Here is an 18,915-nt window from a genome sequence, read left to right on the forward strand (position 1 = left end):
GCTACAGCTTTTTTCATAGCTGTTTTCAAGCCACCTTCATTAGAGAATTTTGTTTCAGAAAAATATACCTGACCTATTTCTTCAGGCAACAATTTGCAATAACATGCTCAATGAACACTTGTTCATTGAGTTGAATTAAAGGTAGTTACATAATACAAAGTACATCCACAAGTCAGATAATTGAAAGAAAATTTTCAATCCTGAAAGCTATATATCAAGAGTAGGAGCCAGTGCTATTCAAGAACTAATGGGGCTATGCCTTGAAAACTTGTTTAGGTCTTGTCCATGATGTTACAAATATTAATTTACAAGACAAGCAGGAATGTGTTTGGGATGTTGCCTTGTCTTTTTGTCAATGCCACTATAATTCTAACTTATGGTCAGTGCATGGGAAGTCCAGTCATGTTGATTAATTTCAAAGACTTTTTTTTTTTTGGTGGAGTGATGACAGTAGCAGAAAAAATGGAAATATTGCTTATCTTTTATCAGATGGCATTGATTTTTCAGCTATACTCTTGAATTCCCAACTCTGCAACAGAGATAAAGAGAGGATTCAGTATTCTCTTGCTATCATGATGCAAAGAATAAAGTTGTATCAGCAGAAACTAATTTAACACAGAGACAGCTCAAAACCTGTTAAGTTCTCCCTCAACTAAGATGGGAAGAGAGTGGGTAAATTATATACTGAAAGGGGCTAGTATTCACTAATTTTAATGGTTTTGGTTCCTTTTACATTTGTGTACTTATTTAATTAGATTAATTTGGGATGACATTAACCAGGAATAGACATTGTCCCAATAGATTTATTTTAGAAGATCTGCATGTAAAACAATAATTTTCACAAATTATTTTAATTCAATCTTCACTCATGAGAGTAAGGGTTAACTCTATAAAGCTTGGCTGTCAAAAAAATATTAAAACTCATTGATGCAACCTTATATGTAATTAGTAAGAACTTAAAAATGTGTATCTTACAATAAACTAAATGCATATTAAAAAAAATATATTTTATCTCAAATCACACTTGATCAAGTAAAGGGTAGGATTCCTTTCAATATGTGTTTTAAAAATATACAGTAAGGGGCTTCCCCGGTGGCACAGTGGTTGAGAGTCCACCTGCTGATGCAGGGGACACGGTTTCGTGCCCCGGTCCAGGAAGATCCCACATGCCGCGGAGTGGCTGGGCCCGTGAGCTATGGCCACTGAGCCTGCACGTCCGGAGCCTGTGCTCCACAACGGGACAGGCCACAACAGGTGAGAGGCCCGCGTACTGCAAAAAAAAAAAAAAAAAAAAAAAAAAAAAAAGTAAGTTTTATTTATTTTACCCTTTTTCAGTTAAGAATGTGTTTGAGCTTTTAAATGTCATCAACTAGCCCTCAAGGAGGATGACTTCACTTCTCTACTATGGAACATACTTGGAAGTAGCTATAGTAAACAATATTATGTCCTAATAAAGTAATAGTAGTTCTTCCCCAAAGAATAAATGACTGTCCTTCACCTTATTCAGCAAAAATGTAAAATAAAAAAAAATAGATACAATCATGCTACTCCAGATTGAATAGGTCATTAGATTGATGCATACTTTATTTGACAATTTAAAATGTTTTTGTATTTCTATTTTGGCTAAATAAATAAGAAGTTGAATATACAGCTTTTCACATAGTGCTTGCTAGTTATTTTTAAAATAAACCTGAAGTCTTTTATAAAGAAATATAATCTATTAATATCAATAGAACTACTAATTAAGGAATACAATACTTCTTTTCTTTGAATTTTTGAATTTTATTTTATTTTTTATACAGCAGGTTCTTCTTAGTTATCTATTTTATACATACCAGTGTATGCATGTCAAACCCAATCTCCCATTTCATCCCACCACCACCCCCGCCACCACTTTCCCCCCTTGGTGTCCATAAGAACACAGTACTTCTAAATGTAGGCTGTACAATTAAAAATAAGGATAAATCCTAATTATGCAAAAATGGGTTGAACAACTTTATTAAGTAAAACTGGAGAAAGAGATAAAAAGGTAAGTGATTTGTAAATTATAATGTAATTGGTATTGAAATAATTTTAAAAACTCTTAGAATATATGTATTTACTACTTTGGTAAATATATTATGAAAAGAGCTTTTAGTCATATGGTAATGAGATTATGTTAGTACTATTCAGAGAGAGAAAAGAGAGAGAAAGATTTAGAGAGAGAACACCAGTGAGAGATACAGCAGCAAAAGAACAATATTGACTTTAAACAATAATAATTAAATGCTAATCTTAGTATGAAACTAACACTTTTCTTTGACAATGGGCAAAACTGTTAGTGAACATGTTGAGATTTGTACACACCTAAAAGGCAGATAATAATAACACTACAAAGGGGTGCTGTGAGGCTTAATTAATTTCTCCAGAGTACTCTGGACATAAGAAAATGCATATGCAGCATGGGAATTTCATCACTATTATTCCTCCAGGAGTTTTCTTTTGATATTGCCTACGGAGGCTACATGGTAGACTGCCAAGTTACTGAACAACCCGAAGGAGCTACAAATACCTATTGAACAGTCAAACAAATCAATTAAAAGACAGACCTTTGGAAGAAACCTTAAGTAAATGCATGTTGGCTACTCGGGGATGAAGGAATGGATCAAATAAATTAACATTATAATTTACAGTTTAAGAGAAAGAGAAAATAATGTATGTATATAAGCTAAAAGTCCTGAAAGAATAGGAGGGAGGAAAAGAGGAGACAGACAAGAAAGAGAAAGGAACTATATATATATATATATATATATATATATATATATCTTAAGATGAAGAAAAGAAAAGGAAGTAAAGGGGGTTAATTATGAGGGGGACAACAGGTAGATGGAGTGGGTATGGGTTAAGGTCATGTTAAATACTAGTAAATTGGCAAAAAAATAATTTAGATGGTCATCAAATTTTAAAGTGTTTGGAAAGCTGTTAGCTTCAAAATTAAAAAAAAAAGATTTCTGCAGCAGAATTGAAATTGCTATTCAGAAATCAAATGATTTAGTGAGTTATTTGATCAAATAAATGATAGACCATTAGTTCTTCTAGTCAGGGCTGAATTCACAAGGTTTTTGTGACGATTTATTGAAAATATTTCCATGTAAAACACTTAGAAGGATGTTTAACAAATAGAAAGTGCTCAAAAAACTTTTTAAGAATTACCATTACTCAAATTATAATGAATACACAAGTTAAAGTTGCACTGATTTCTAACTATGTCTGTTTTTCTCTTTGAAATTAAATATTTTATAGTTAAATTATTTTTTAATTTTTTTACATCTTTATTGGAGTATAATTGCTTAACAATGGTGTGTTAGTTTCTGCTTTACAACAAAATTAATCAGTTATACATATACATATGTTCCCATATCCCCTCCCTCTTGCGTCTCCCTCCCACCCTCCATATCCCACCCCTCCAGGCGGTCACAAAGAACCGAGCTGATCTCCCTGTGCTATGCGGCTGCTTCCCATTAGCTATCTACCTTACGTTTGGTAGTGTATATATGTCCATGCCGCTCTTTCGCTTTGTCACAGCTTACCCTTCCCCCTCCACATATACTCAAGTCCATTCTCTAGTAGGTCTGTGTCTTTATTCCTGTCTTACCCCTATGTTCTTCATGACATTTTTTTTTCTTAAATTCCATATATATGTGTCAGCATACAGTATTTGTCTTTCTCTTTCTGACTTACTTCACTCTGTATGACAGACTCTGGGTCCATCCACCTCATTACAAATAGCTCAATTTCATTTCTTTTTATGGCTGAGTAATATTCCATTGTATATATGTGCCACATCTTCTTTATCCATTCATCCGATGATGGACACTTAGGTTGTTTCCATCTCTGGGCTATTGTAAATAGGGCTGCTATGAACATTTTGGTGCATGACACTTTTTGAATTATGGTTTTGTCAGGGTATATGCCCAGTAGTGGGATTGCTGGGTCATATGGTAGTTATATTTCTAGTTTTTTAAGGAACCTCCATACTGTTCTCCATAGTGGCTGTACCAATTCACATTCCCACCAGCAGTGCAAGAGTGTTCCCTTTTTTCCACACCCTCTCCAGCATTTATTGTTTCTAGATTTTTTGATGATGGCCATTCTGACTGGGGTGAGATGATATCTCATTGTAGTTTTGATTTGCATTTCTCTAATGATTAAAGATGTTGAGCAACCTTTCATGTGTTTGTTGGCAGTCTGTATATCTTCTGTGGAGAAATGTCTATTTAGGTCTTCTGCCCATTTTTGGATTGGGTTGTTTGTTTTTTTGCTATTGAGCTGCATGAGCTGCTTATAAATTTTGGAGATTAATCCTTTGTCAGTTGCTTCATTTGCAAATAGTTTCTCCCATTCTAAGGGTTGTCTTTTGGTCTTGTTTATGGTTTCCTTTGCTGTGCAAAAGCTTTTAGGTTTCATTAAGTCCCATGTGTTTATTTTTGTCTTTATTTCCATTTCTCTAGGAGGTGGGTCAAAAAGGATCTTGCTGTGATTTATGTCATAGAGTGTTCTGCCTATGTTTTCCTCTAAGAGTTTGATAGTGTCTGGCCTTACATTTAGGTCTTTAATCCATTTTGAGCTTATTTTTGTGTATGGTGTTAGGGAGTGATCTAATCTCATACTTTTACATGTCCCTGTCCAGTTTTCCCAGCACCACTTATTGAAAAGACTGTCCATTCTCCACTGTACATTCCTGGCTCCTTTATCAAAGATTAGGTGACCATATGTGCGTGGGTTTATCTCTGGGCTTTCTCTCCTGTTCCATTGATCTATTTTTCTGTTTTTGTGCCAGTACCACACTGTCTTGATTACTGTAGCTTTGTAGTATAGTCTGAAGTCAGGGAGCCTGATTCCTCCAGCGCCATTTTTCGTTCTCAAGATTGCTTTGGCTATTCGGGGTCTTTTGTGTTTCCATACAAATTGTGAAATTTTTTGTTCTAGTTTTGTGAAAAATGCCAGTGGTAGTTTGATAGGGATTGCATTGAATCTGTAGATTGCTTTGGGTAGTAGAGTCATTTTCACAATGTTATTTCTTCCAATCCAAGAACATGGTATATCTCTCCATCTATTTGTATCATCTTTAATTTCTTTCATCAGTGTCTTATTATTTTCTGCATACATGTCTTTTGTCTCCTTAGGTAGGTTTATTCCTAGATATTTTATTCTTTGTGTTGCAATGGTAAATGGGAGTGTTTTCTTGATTTCACTTTCAGATTTTTCATCATTAGTATATAGGAATGCCAGAGATTACTGTGCATTAAGTTTGTATCCTGCTACTTTACCAAATTCATTGATTAGCTCTAGTAGTTTTCTGGTAGCATCTTTAGGATTCTCTATGTGTAGTATCATGTCATCTGCAAACAGTGACAGCTTTACTTCTTATCTTCCGATTTGGATTCCTTTAATTTCCTTTTCTTCTCTGATTGCTGTGGCTAAAACTTCCAAAACTATGTTGAATAAGAATGGTGAGAGTGGGCAACCTTGTCTTGTTCCTGATCTTAGTGGAAATGGTTTCAGTTTTTCACCATTGAGGACGATGTTGGCTGTGGGTTTGTCATATATGGCCTTTATTATGTTGAGGAAAGTTCCCTCTATGCCTACTTTCTTCAGGGTTTTTATCATAAATGGGTGTTGAATTTTGTCGAAAGCTTTCTCTGCATCTATTGAGATGATCATATGGTTTTTCTCCTTCAATTTGTTAATATGGTGTATCACGTTGATTGATTTGCATATATTGAAGAATCCTTGCATTCCTGGAATAAACCCCACTTGATCATGGTGTATGATCCTTTTAATGTGCTGTTAGATTCTGTTTCCTAGTATTTTGTTGAGGATTTTTGCATCTATGTTCATCAGTGATATTGGCCTGTAGTTTTCTTTGTGACATCCTTTTCTGGTTTTGGTATCAAGGTGATGGTGGCCTCATAGAATGAGTTTGGGAGTGTTCCTCCCTCTGTTATATTTTGGAAGATATAGTTAAATTATTAACTCAGAAGGTTTGATACTTTAAGAACAATCCCAAGTCATGGTTTGAGTGATACTGAATTTTTCTAAATGATTATCAAACTTGGAAGAGATCTTCCTCTCAAAATCAATTTAAAATGTGAATATTGTTTGTTCCAGAGGAAGTAGCTAACTATTTTAAAATATGAGTAGCGAAGAATAATTCACTCACCAGATATTTGGCAAACAACTACTTTGTACCAGCCCTTTGTGAGATAATATTCTGGGAATAAAGATTAGAAGTTGATCTAAAGAAGTTTACCATGTAGTGAAGAGAATTCAGATACATAAATATTTTAATAAATTAGAACTGATAAGTGCTAAACAAGAATACATGACAAATGACATGAAATTCCTGAGGATATAGTTATATTTGCAATGATAATTCATAAGAGAAAAAAATTTAATAAATTACTTCCCTGTATTATATTCATCCCTTTGTACTGTTTACAGCTTCCAAGGAAAAGGCTGTACTGTGAAAGGTCCATGAATTCAGAAGGAAGGAAGAGGTCATTGGACAGTCCTCTTTTTGTGTCTTGTTTTGAAAGTCCCTCTGGTGGTGGCAGAGAACATACATAAATTAAAAAAAAAAAATTGTTTTCTGGGACAAAAGTGTCTAACTCTGAGAGAAATCCTTGAGTAAAAAGATAAAAATAAAAATACTTTCTATTAAAACATCCCAATTACTCTACAAATCTGGCTTGTCCTATTTACAGTTAAATATGAGCTGTATTAGATAATGGTTATTATCTAAGTCTGCTGATAAATAAAACAAACACATCTACAGAAAATCCTAGAAAAGTTAGAAAAGTACAATGTGAGTGGAGGAGAAAATTAGGTGTAAATTTGGCTTTTCTTGCCCCCAACAATCCAGGAAACAAACAACTTGAGTATATTAAATTCCAATGGGACATTTTGATCTTGCTAATAATGAAAAAAATTCTGGATCAGAGTTTCCCATATAAGTGTTAATTAGAAGTATTCTGTATTCATATCTCAGATACCCATTTATCTTAATTTTCACTGACAAATATTTTACAATTTTATGTTCCAGTGTTGTGTGCTAGACTAAATACAAAGATAAATAAAGAGACAATTCTTGCTGACAAGTAGCTTATAGTCCAGGTGGAAGAGAGAACATGTAAACCAATACTTGTAACCTTCAGGTTGCTAAAAGGTGCTCAGAACTTAAGGTCAGCTTTCTCCTTGAATGAGAGGTCTGGGTCTATTGGGTCAATGTCATTTTAGGAAAATATATGTTTCAGGCACAGCCACTCAAATATTGATCACTGTCATACTCTCACTCACCTCGTGGAGAAATCTGCCAAGAATAACATAATACTTTTTGCTGTTTTTATTGATTTATCATCCAGCTTTGACTCCTTGGGCAGGAATTAGTTGTGGGTTAAGATGTGTGACTTTAACACAAATCCTCATCCATGCACTATCAAAATCTAAACTTTTAAATTATATACCTTAAGAAACAGGGTACACAGGAAATTGAGACCATATCTCAATTTTCTATTTTATGAAAACAGACTGTGTTCAAGTCCTCTTCTGTTTAAATTATACTTTAGTAGCTAATTCATGTTTGGAAGCGTACCAGCTAGAATAATATTGGCATGTAAGTATACAATATATGTAGAATGGATGAATAAATGGTCTCATTGCTTTTGGATGAGTTAAACGCCAGCCCCTTGTCACTGACAGATTTCCCTTAGGCCCTCAACATTTTTCCCCATATTTCTACAGATGTTTTTTACACTGCTAACAGAATTAGCTTTCTTCATAAATGTTTTTGTTAAATCCTGGTAACTCTTAGTTAAAACCCCTCCCTGTGTTTTCTAGGTCCATTCACACTCTGACCTATCTGCCTAACAGGCCCACAGCATGGGTTCCTGGCATTCTAGTCACACGCACCTGCTTGGGCCTCTTGAACACCACATTCTCTGTGCTTCTGTGTCCTTATGAGAACTCCCCTCAGCTTGCAGTATAATTTCTCCATTTCTCTGCTTGGTAAATGTACTCAATGCTTCAGGATTCCACTGGTCTATGAACTCTGTGAAGATCTGCCTATTTGGTGTTCTTTGATTTTCTTCTCTTTGCTGTTCTATAGAGTTATGGTTAACTTTATAATATTGTTAATTCAATGTTGTGTATTTATCTCCCCTGCTGGACTATGAGATAGAAACTGTACTGTCTTACAGTTTATATTTTTAGTGTAGTGCTTGACTACAGTAAACTCTATTGAATAGGCAAATGAATAAATGAATGAGTATATTTTTGTCAGTGAAGAATGGAAGGAAATCCCTGGACCCATGCCAGCAACTAGGTCCCTGACAGAAATTAGAGGTTTTTCATCTAACAAGCTCATAGAAATAGTTGAATCACTTTTGCAAAAATTTACTTTCGTATCTTAATTGTTTTCTCTTTAAGATGTTTTGAAAATACTTTAATATTGTTAAATATTTACCTCTTGTGCTCACTTTTAGAAAGGTTAAGGTAAGCATCAGTGGAACTAAAAATCTAGGGGAGAGATAAGACTTGAAGTAAGGCAGAAATAATTAACTGGATGAACCACTGGGCAGCTTTCTGTATCTAGCACAATTTGCTTGAAGGGAAAGCATATGCAAATGTAGATAAAAGAAAACACTGCATATAAAAGGGCATATTATTTCTGAAAACTTCTGAGAACTTGACAGGATACCAAATTTAGTAATAGGTGGAGAAGCAAGCATTTAATTAGCACCATTTATGACATACTCCCTCTCTGGAAGATTTTTGGAATTACCTAAACTAGAGCTTCATCTCTTTAAGGCTTTAGTCTTTTGTTAAAAATGCTGAAGCTTTTCAGAGGTATATATTGATTACTAATTGGTGTTTGACACTTGAGATGAGATCAGGCGTGTTCAGGGTGCCATGGCTATAGGTAAGTGCTGCACACTTTAAAGTGATCCATAGCTAAAGGCAGATTTTCTTGAAAGGTAAAGGATAGAACTTGGCACAGAAATTTTAAAGGAAAAAGTGCTATGACAAGTTAACATAAGTCCTGGCTTGCCCTGGACAGTTTCAGTTTATGCCTATGGTGTCACTGTTGTTATTAATAGCATCCCATATCATTCTCAGAAGTGCCCTGGTTTGAACAATAAACTATACTGTCACCTCAACAATGAGACAAAAGAAAAATGGGAGTGATGAGATACATAATAAAGCTGCTGGATGTGCCAAAACCAAATATAGACTTCATAACGAGTGACCCTGATTCCTTAGGACTAATTCCTACTATTCTAAAGGAAGCTTTAGCTGCATATCTCATTTATGCAGTTAAGGAATATGATAACAATGAAGAAAAACCTTTCTTGACTTTTTCCAAGTAGTGAGTTTATGAATCCATTACAATAGCTTATATTTCCACCCATGCAGATCTTTATTGCAGATTAAAACATTTAGTGTCTGAAGTAGATTATTTATTAATGTAAATTATTGTATAAAATCATCTCCTATTCTTAGAACTATGATTGTATTCTGATGATACTTTGACTGGTAGCTAGATGAAAAACAGTCTTGATCAGTAATGAACTTGTAAGTGTACAGTGATATAACCTGACCTTGGTTTATAAATTGTGGTATCACTGCTGCAGATGAATGTTGGGGGGAGGGGAGATTAGTTCAGGGTTCCATAAAAATATGGAACAATATGGTCCTGGAACAAAAAACAGAAGTATATATCAATGGAACAGGACAGAAAGCCCAGAAATAAACCCACGCACCCATGGTTAACTAATCTATGACAAAGGAGGCGAGGATATACAATGGAGAAAAGACAGCCTTTTCAATAAGTGGTGCTGGGAAAACTGGACAGCTATGTGTAAAAGAATGAAATTAGAACACTCCCTAACACCATACACAAAAATAAACTCAAAATGGACTAGAGATCTAAATGTAAGACCAGACACCATAAAACTCTTAGAGGAAACCATAGGAAGAACACTCTTTGACATAAATCACAGCAAGATCTTTTTTGATCCACCTCCTAGAGTAATGGCAATAAAAACAAAAATAAACAAATGGGACCTAATGAAACCTAAAAGCTTTTGCACAGCAAAGGAAACTTCAAACAAGACGAAAAGACAACTCTCAGAATGGGAGAACATATTTGCAAATGAATCAACAGACAAAGGATTAATCTCCAAAATATATAAACAGCTCATGCAGCTCACTATTAAAAAAACACACAACCCAATCCAAAAATGGGCAGAAGACCTAAATAGACATTTCTCCAAATAAGACATACAGATGGCCAAAAAGCACATGAAAAGCTTCTCAACATCACTAATTATTAGAGAAATGCAAATCAAAACTACAGTGAGGTATCACCTCACACCAGTTACAATGGACATCATCAGAAAATCTACAAACAACAAATGCTGGAGAGGGTGTGAGTAAAGGGAACCCTCTTGCACTGTTGGTGGGAATGTAAATTGATAGAGCCACTATGGAGAACAGTATGGAGGTTCTTCAAAAAACTAAAAATAGAATTACCATATGACCCAACAATCCCACTACTGGGTATATACCCAGAGAAAACCATAATTCAAAAAGACACATGCACCCCAATGTTCATTGCAGCACTATTTACAATAGCCAGGTCATGGAAGCAACCTAAATGCCCATCAACAGATGAATGGATAAAGAAGATGTGGTAAATATATGCAATGGAATATTACTCAGCCATAAAAAGGAAGAAAATTGTGTCATTTGTAGAGACACGGATGAATCTAGAGACTGTCATACAGAGTGAAGTAAGTCAGAAAGAGAAAAACAAGTATCGTATATTAACGCATATATGTGGAACCTAGAAAAATGGTACAGATGAACCAGTTTGCAGAGCAGAAATTGAGACACAGATGTAGAGAACAAACGCATGGACACCAAGGGTGGAGAGCAGCAGGGGTGGTGGGGGTAGTGGTGTGATGAATTGGGTGATTGGGATTGACATGTATACACGGATGTGTATAAAATGTATGACTAATAAGAACCTGCTGTACAAAAAATAAATAAAATAAAATTCAAGGGAAAAAAAAGAAATAAGTATATCTGAAAACAAAAGCACACATATGTTAGGATTTAAAAATTTTGCACATAAGGTTGCACAGAATTTACTGGCTGTTTTTATAAACAGAATGAGGTATTAGTCAATCTCTAAAGATGAGTGCAAAGAGGAAAAGCCATACACACACAAAAATACATATATCTGTACTAAGACCTAGAGCACCAACAATTAAGAAAAAAATGTGAAAAAATGTGTAAAACAGCTATGATTTCACCACTACAAAATTATTAGCCAGGGATGAAATCATTAGCCACTTAACAATCTCTTGGCAATATTAAGTTTTCAACTTTCAGTCTAAATGTCTATGAGCAATACAATCACTTCCTTTACTCCAATTCGTCTGCATGGTTCTGTGGTAAATATTCAACCATACCTTTTCGAAGGTTTCAGTAGAAAATAACCAAGATACTGCTTGCTATTCTTTGCTGAACGACTCAATTATACAGCTTCACATACATTTTGCAACCCAAGTCAGAGATGTTACAGAGCATGCAATTTTAAATTAGCAAAGATTTCACTCAAAAAAAAGCATTCAAGTTCACACAATTTAAGTCTACCATAACTTTTAAAATTTAACATTTAAATATTTATCAGGCAAACTCATTCTTTCCTTGGTAATAAAACTGGTCATGTTAATAAGCCCAAGGGCAGGTAGAGAAAAAAGACCAGGCAGAATTATAATATTTTCTTAAAGAACCTTGCCTAATCAGGGAATTTAATAATTAGCTATTTCTCTACTAACTGAATGCTGCTGAATTTGTCAAAAGCAATTTAAATGTATTTAATAGCTATGTCAAGTTAAGTGAAATCATGTACTTGTCAAAATAGTTCACAAAAAATTGGTTCTGCATCAAAGATACTGAAAAAGAGTCAATTAGTTGGGTTTAATGAGAATAGAAAAAGGACAAACTACTGTCCTGAACAGTCCATGTATGTAGTAACCATATTTCCTCTTTGTTGAGTGGCAGTCCTACAGTGCTTGCTAGATCCATGGAATCTATTTTCAATCTGTACTGTATGTCGATTCGTGGTGGTGTCAAAACCACTAAAGGAAAACATTTTCTCCATATCTTCAAGCATGTCAGCAAACAACCCACCTCCAAAAGAAAACTCCTGGAAATGGTGCCTTAGTCTACTGGAACCATCCTGGCATGTCTGGAAGTGATCTGCAAAACGCTTCGTGGACCGAGTGTTTTGGTTTTGACCAAAAAAAACAAAGTCTTTAAGTAAGTCATCAAAATTGAAGTTAAATGACTGCTCAGAAGGACTTCCACTAGCTCTTTGTCCTTTACCATTAGTAAGAGCACTATGTCCAAGTGTATCATATTCTTTTCATCTATTAGCATCTGAGAGTGTTTCATATGCTTCTTCAATCTCTCTGAATTTTGCTTCAGCATCAGGTCTCTTATTTTTATCAGGATGGCACTTCATGGCCAACTTGTGAAAGTTCTTCTTGATTTGGCACTCTGATGCTGACTTTCGCACACCTAAGATACCAGAGTAACTTTCTGAGGCCAAAATTAATTCGGTTACCATTAAAATGCAGTTTTCAAAGATGAAAACTGACTGGGGAGTATTCATTTCTAATATGCCGACCCCGGCACCCTACGCGCACGTGGAAAACTGTTGTTGCTGCTCAGCCTGGCGTCACTTCCGGCCCCAACCCCTGAAAGGGCAGCGCTGAAGCCCACAAATGTTTTTAATGGCACCTAGAATGATGAATCCTTTCCAGAAGGTTTTCAATTTACTTTCCCCAGATCCATCAGATGAATCACTATCTATGGCAGCTATAGCCTTTTCAAATGTATTTCTTAAATAATAAGACTTGAAAGTCAAAATTACTCCTTGATCCATGGGCTGCAGAATGGATGTTGTGTTAGCAGACATGAAAACTACATTCATCTTGTACACCTCCATCAGAGCTCTTGGGTGACCAGGTCCATTGCCAATGAACAGTAGTATTTTTAAAGGAACTGTTTTTTTTTTTTGTTTGTTTTTTGTTTTTTTCCTGAGCAGTAGGTCTCAACAGTGGGATGAAGATATTCAGCAAACCATGTTGTAAGCAGATGTGCTATTTTTAGGCTCTGTCGTTCCATTCACAGAGCACACGCTGAGTAGATTTAGCATAATTCTTAAGAGCCCTGGGATTTTCAGAATGGTAAATCAGCACTAGCTTTAAGTCACCAGCTGCATTTACCCCTAACAAGAGAGTCAGCCTGTCCTTTGAAGCTCTGAAGCCAGGCGTTGACTTCTCCACTCTAGCTATGAAAGTCATAAACAGCATCTTCTTCCAATATAAGGCTGTTTTGTCTGTACTGAAAATCTGTTATTTAGTGTAGCCACCTTCACTGATTACCTTAGATAGATCTTCTAAATAACCTGCTGCAGCTTCTGCATCAGCACTTGCTGCGTCACCTTGCACTTTTATGTTACGGAGACGGCTTCTTTCCGTAAACCTCATGAACAGCCTCTGCTAACTTCAAACTTTTCTTCTGCAGCTTCTTTACCTCTCTCAGCCTTCACAGACTTGAAGAAAGTTAGGGCCCTGTTCTGGATTAGGCTTTGGCTTAAGGGAATGTTGTGACTGGTTTGAATTTCTTTCCAGAGCACTAAAACCTGCTCCATTACCAGCAATAAGGCTGTATCACTTTCCTTATCATTTGGGTATTCACTGGAGTAACACTTTTAACTATCTTCTAGAACCTTTCCTTTGCATTCACAACTTGGCTAACTGGTACAAGAGGCCTAGCTTTTGGCCTGTCGCGGCCTTCTATATGCCTTCTCAGTAAGCTTAATCATTTCTAGCTTTTGATTTAAAATGAGAGACTGTGACTCTTCCTTTCACGTTAACACTTAGAGGTCACTGCAGGGTTATTAGTTGGCCTAATTTCAATATTTTATTCTCAAGGGTCTATAATTTGTATGCATGTACACTTTTTTATTTTCTTTTCCTAAGTCAGTTGCCTAAAAATTTAATCATTTGTTCTCTTACCTTTTAAACTTCTTGTTTTAGCAATTCAGCTTCCATTCTCAACTTACCAGTGAAGTCTATGATAAATGAATAAATCCACAAGTGCATTTCATACAGCTTTTTAAACATTCTTTCCATAATGCAACTAAAAGCAGTGCTCTTTGAAAATAGTCACATTTTTGATCATATACATATCAATCAATAATATATAATAATAAGATAATACTTATTTTTTTCTCAAGAATTATGCTGTGTTTTACATGTATTACCTCATTATCTATGAAACAAATCTTATATGTTACCCAGTCTTAAAGCTGAAAAAAAATTGAGGTTTATGTTGATCTTTTCCAAGGTCACACAGCTAGTAGAGTTGAATCAAGAATTAAGATGTGCTATATACAATGGAATATTACTCAGCCATAAAAAGAAATGAAATTGAGTGATCTGTAGTGAGGTGGATGGATCTAGAGTCTGTCATACAGAATGAAGTAAGTCAGAAAGAGAAAAACAAATACCGTATGCTAACGCATATATATGGAATCTGAAAAAAAAAAAGGTACTGATGAACCTAGTGGCAGGGCAGGAACAAAGACGTAGACATAGAGAATGGACTTGAGGACATGGGGTGGGGAGGGGGAAGCTGGGGCAAAGTGAGAGTAGCAACGACTTATATACACTACCAAGTATAAAATAGTTAGTGGGAAGCAACAGCATAACACAGGGAGATCAGCTCGCTGCTTTGTGACAACCTGGAGGGGTGGGATAGGGAGGGTGGGAGGGAGGCTCAAGTGGGGGGGAATATGGGGATATATGTATGCATATGGCTGATTCACTTTGTTGTAGAACATAAACTAACACAGTATTGTGAAGCAATTATACTCCAATAAAGATCTATTAAAAATAAAAGAATTTGGATGTGCGGCTTGACTACGTAGCCCATGCTTTCAAGCAATACTACTGTCCTTGGTTGGCTACACTGCCCCTTTTAATGTGTTACATATAGTAACTCAATTTTCTGTTCTTTGTAGTAATATTTTATAAATAAATAGGAATTAAATGACAAAACATGTTCAATCTTCTTTGTTAATGGTAAGTATTGCAATTAAAATAAAATATATTAGCTTCATAAGAGAATAGAAAAAGAATGCTGACCCTTTAGGAGGAAAGTATTTCCAACTGTTTACCATTTTAAGGAAAATAATTAAATATTCAATAGGCTGAATGCTATTAGATGGAAGATTGAATATTCCTTTGCAATCTAAATTCTAAGTGTGGCCAGAGGCACTGTGAACAGTTTAAAGAATAAAATCTCTAGCCTGAGTAACTGAAATGTGCTTTTTACAATTCAGGAGAGACAAATACACATCAGAACTGATATGCTTATCAAATATAACATCATTAGGTCATAATGATGAAGAATGAAGAGAGACAGAAATTTCAGGTTTCTGGATTTTTCTCCTGGAAAAATCCTATTTTCCTGGATTAAATTATATTTTAGGACAATACATAATAAGAAAAAAAATCTGTGGCATATGTAGTCAGATAGTGTTTTAATTTATGGTTTATTAAATTTATACAACTATTTTACAAGCATGTATCTAACTTCCAACTGAAAAGCTGAATAGTAGCTAACTGCAGAGATAAGTTCACTTTCACTGGTATTAAATTAATTTATCTTCTCTTGATTAAATAGACAAGCAGAATTCTAAAAATTTATTTCTCAGTTGTCAGGTCCAAGAACAAATTCTTAGACTAGTTTTATAATTTTATCAGATAAAATTTTGAATGTTAATCCTGGATATCCCCATTCAACTCCACCTTTTTAAAGAAAAGGAAATTAAGATCCAGACTATTGAGTTTGCCAGGAAATTATTCATTCAATGAGTATTTATGGACTACCTATTATAAGTAACTTAGACACTCTTATATGTTACGACACAAATTCCCAGCCCCTGTTGAACATATTTCTAATGGATGACATCTGGATTAATGGCAGAACTGAGGTAGACTACACTTTACACTCTTTTTACTAAAAAGAAATGGAAAAATTCCTTTGAAATAGCTGGAAGTTTGCTTTGAAAAAAGTTAGAATTTTTAAGTTAATCATTAAGGAAATAATAAATTAACTGAATAGTGTAAAATATTTTGTTAAAATGTACAGGGCTTCATACTGAAACCAAACAGTACATTCTGGATGGGCTTTTGATAAGTCATGATTTTTATTTATCACACAGTTGTTAGCAAAATGTTTAAAATGAATTGTTTTATTATTTATATTTTCAGCAAAATTGCCTTTTTCTTCTAATTTGCAGATAAAAATAACATAAATATGCTACAGTAAAGCAACCAGAACAGAATTAAATATATGTTGGAAATTGTGAATTGAAGGGCATATCTGTTTCCACTATCAAGTTTTGTAAGATGAATAAATATTAGTTATATTACCATGCCATCTAAACTAAAGAGCAATACAAATATCATGTTGGTTACAGAGGAGGGTATAATATACAATCCTCTTTGAGGCTGATTCTGCAGAAATTTATTGCAAATAAAAAAGAGATTAAAAAAATTAACCTCAATCCAAAATCTGTACTAGAAACTGGTGGCCCTCACTCTCCTCCAGTTCTTTTCCCTTGGATAAAGGTCCTAAAGATTTCTGGAAGAAATAGTAAAAATAACAATAATAACAAAAGACTCTTTAGAAGTTAGAATTAGTTTTGGGGACAAAAGAAACACACTAGTATTAATTTTATTTAATAAATAAATATTATTGTAGCACTGTAGCCTACATGGTAGTGGGACAGCAATATGCCTCAGTAGCTAAAACTGGGGAGATGGGGAGTGAGTATTGAGTGGCTTTATATATGAAGTTTCATGTTGTCTTTGATTCAAACATGAGAATGGATGGTCTATTTGCGACTCTATTAAAAACTCAGTCCCTGCCAAGAATTTTCTTTCTACCAAAAGAAGACTAAAATCTTTCTCTGATAGTCACAGAGAAGTACTATAGAATGTTACACAAAGATTAGAATATACTCAGGGTGGAGGGTTAACTAATAAGTTACTGTTCATCAAAAACAGAAAGGAATGAAAATACCCAGTGATAATTATTCATAAACAATTTACAAGTATATTGAATGAAAAAAACATCCTGACAGTACAATTCATAAATAGGACACTAAAAATGAGCTTTCTGCAAGCACATAAGGAGGTACACAGAGGATGGTCTGTGTTACAAAAACAAAACGAAATCCAGTCATGGCACAAGACAGCCTTATATGATGTTAAAAAGGGAATGTGTAGTTGTTAAGTTTGCCAGAAATCATAATAAAAAGAAAAATAATTACCTTTTGAGTACCTAATTGTTTGATTTTTTTTTCAATTCTATAATTTTATTGACTTTCATGTAAGACATGATTCTTGGTGCTGGGAATAACAAATCAAAAAGACTGAAATCCCCCTTTACATATTCACATGGGAGGAGAAAGTTTATACACAAATAAGTGAAACATAATTTCTTGATGGTAATAAGTTCTGTGAAGTAAAACAATGCAGGAAATGAGAGAGCATAGGTGCTTTGTTTATGACAGTAAAATTTTTAACAGTGAGAGTACATGACATATAAGCATATATGCAGGTTGAGAGAAGAGTAAGTATAAATCCTTAAAGTATGTAGGTGCTTGGAATATTCATGTAACAACAAAAAGGCCACTGTGGCTGAAATAGAATGATCCAAGGGTAGCTTAGTATGAGATGAGGTAAGAGAGCCAATGACAGGGTTTACATGCTATTGTGTTAAGCAACTTGATTTTTTCTGTTGCAAAAACAAAAGTTAAAAAAAAAAAACAGTTCTATTCACAGAAGACCAGTAAAAGTAGTAGCTCTTATTGTTTAAAAAGAAAAGATTATTCTGATGTTTACTAAAAATATTCTCTTTCTGAAAGCATACACAAAATTATGCCTGTAACCTGTCTCTCCATTCTTATTTAAAAACTCTAGTACTCTGGATAAAAATTACTGACTTGAAATATAAGCACATCAATTAAGTCTCTTAATCTGTGTATGAGGTGTTAAGATATTCACATGTAATTTTAGTTTTCTTTTCTATTTGCAAATGTTCTTTGGCTTTTATTTTTTAATTATAAAATGTCTATTCAAAATATTATATTTCTCCAAACTAAGTAGTTTCTTTCCTTTTCTTATTTCCAGTCAAAAGGAAATCTTGCTTCAAATCACAATCATTTGTAACCTATGGGCAGTAATGATGTGGATCTATATTATCCTGGATAATTATTTTACATTTTCTGTTACTGGCCTTCTGTTACTGGTACCCAAAGTCACAAGTTGGTAACCTTATTTCCTACTTCACTGAGAAATCCAAATCAATCTAAAAGAAAATTTTACAGACTCTCATCATTCTATTTACCCACCTACCATCTCCTATCCTCTTGAGCACTAGATTATCTATGTTTTCTCCTAATCAAGAACATCATTCCAGCTATTCTCCTTTCTCTACTACATCATAATTTTTTTCACTCTCTAGTTCATACCCATCAGGGTTCAAAAATGTTAGTGTTTCTCTGAACTTTAAAATAATACTTCTCTTGATTTTGTTTCCCCCACCAACTACTACTCCATTTCTCTAGTCCTTTTTGCAGTCAGTCTTCTGAAATGAACAGTCAATAATCCATGTCTCCAACTCCTCACCTCTTGCTCTCTCTTAAAACCAATCTAATCAACCTCTTCCCCAAGAACTCCATAAAAACTGCTGTTGTAATAAACATCAATGTCTTTCATCTTA

The 18,915-nt window shown here is 34.6% G+C and overlaps 1 protein-coding gene and 1 pseudogene across 3 annotated transcripts in view; both read right to left on the bottom strand.

Moving 5' to 3' along the window:
- CSMD3 (CUB and Sushi multiple domains 3) overlaps window positions 1–18,915 on the bottom strand; it is a 1,097,518-nt gene that overhangs the window by 471,171 nt on the left and 607,432 nt on the right. The window lies entirely within an intron of this gene.
- LOC132501029 (dnaJ homolog subfamily B member 9-like) lies at window positions 12,053–12,724 on the bottom strand (annotated as a pseudogene).

The sequence above is a fragment of the Mesoplodon densirostris genome, chromosome 13 (genome assembly GCF_025265405.1).
Source record: "Mesoplodon densirostris isolate mMesDen1 chromosome 13, mMesDen1 primary haplotype, whole genome shotgun sequence".
Taxonomy (NCBI): Eukaryota; Metazoa; Chordata; class Mammalia; order Artiodactyla; family Ziphiidae; genus Mesoplodon; species Mesoplodon densirostris.